We start from the raw sequence: 1,445 nt of genomic DNA on the forward strand, positions 1-1,445 counted from the left end.
GGACTCCCCCATCTTACCCAACACCTGTTTTGTCAGCATGCTCACCTGGGACATTGAAAACACCATTTGACTGGCCCAATAATCTGAACCGGAACCTGGGACTGGACCCGCTGGCACAAGGTTCATCCCCAAAAGCATCATCGGTAAAGTACTAGATTGGGTTCACAACCATCGTTTCTCTTGTCATCCTGGTATCTCTCGCATGATCTCGTTCTCTAAAAGACATTTCTGGTGGCCCACCATGATCCCTGACATTAAGGAGTTTGTCAACGCCTGAACTACCTGCGTTACTAACAAAAATAACAACCAACAACCAGCCGGTCTCCTTCATCCAGTACCCATCCCTGCCCGCCCTTGGTCTCACATTGCTCTGGATTTCGTTACTGGACTGCCACCATCTGAAGGTAACACAGTCATACTCACTATCATTGACAGATTCTCTAAAGCTGCCCACTTTGTTCCCCTGCCTAAACTCCCTTCATCATTTGAAACCGCCCAATTACTTGTTAAACATGTCTTTTGTCTTCGTGGTATCCCCTCCGACATTGTTTTGGATTGTGGCCCCCAGTTCGTGTCTCAAGTCTGGAAGGCTTTCTGTTCAGCACTAGGTGTTACTGTTAGTCTTGCCTCCGGTCACCATCCCCAATCTAACGGTCAGTCCGAGCGATGCAACCAAGAGTTGGAGAGTACTCTGAGGTGTGTCATCAATAACAACCCCTCTTCCTGGTGTAAATACCTTCCCTRGGTTGAGTACTCTMACAACTGCCACATATCTTCTGCTACCGGTTTCTCCCCGTTCGAAATATCTCTTGGCTATAACCYACCWTTGTTMCCCAGTGAAGACACCGAAATCCTGGTCCCCTCTGTGCAACACCACATCCRCCGTTGCCACAAGATCYGGAAGCAGACTCAGAAGGCACTACTGAGGACYACCCAACAAAATAAAAGATTTGCCKATCGTCACCGCTCATCTGCTCCCTCCTACCAAGTAGGRCAGAAGGTATGGCTCTCCACTCGTGACATTAATTTGAAAGATTTTCCGAGAAAACTGTCCCCCAGGTTCATTGGCCCGTTCTCTGTGGAGAAGATCATCAACCCATCAGCCGTCAGACTCAGTTTACHCGCCACGATGAAGATCCATCCCACTTTCCATGTTTCCCAGCTTAAGCCTGTCTCCACTAGTCCCCTTTGCCCACCGAACAACATCCCGCCCCCCGCCTGCCTTCTCGACAACCATCCGATCTACACGGTTCGGAGGATCCTGGACGTTCGCCGAGGAGGACGCGAACTTCAATACCTGGTGGACTGGGAGGGCTACGGACCGGAGGAGAGGTCTTGGATTCCGAGATCTTTCATTCTGGATCCATCACTCATCACTACCTTCTACCAAGAACATCCTGAAAAGAAGTTGTAGATCGCCTGGAGGCGATCTTTAAGGGGGAGGT

This window comes from Austrofundulus limnaeus, unplaced genomic scaffold (assembly GCF_001266775.1).
Source record: "Austrofundulus limnaeus strain Quisiro unplaced genomic scaffold, Austrofundulus_limnaeus-1.0 Scaffold156, whole genome shotgun sequence".
In the NCBI taxonomy this organism is placed as follows: Eukaryota; Metazoa; Chordata; class Actinopteri; order Cyprinodontiformes; family Rivulidae; genus Austrofundulus; species Austrofundulus limnaeus.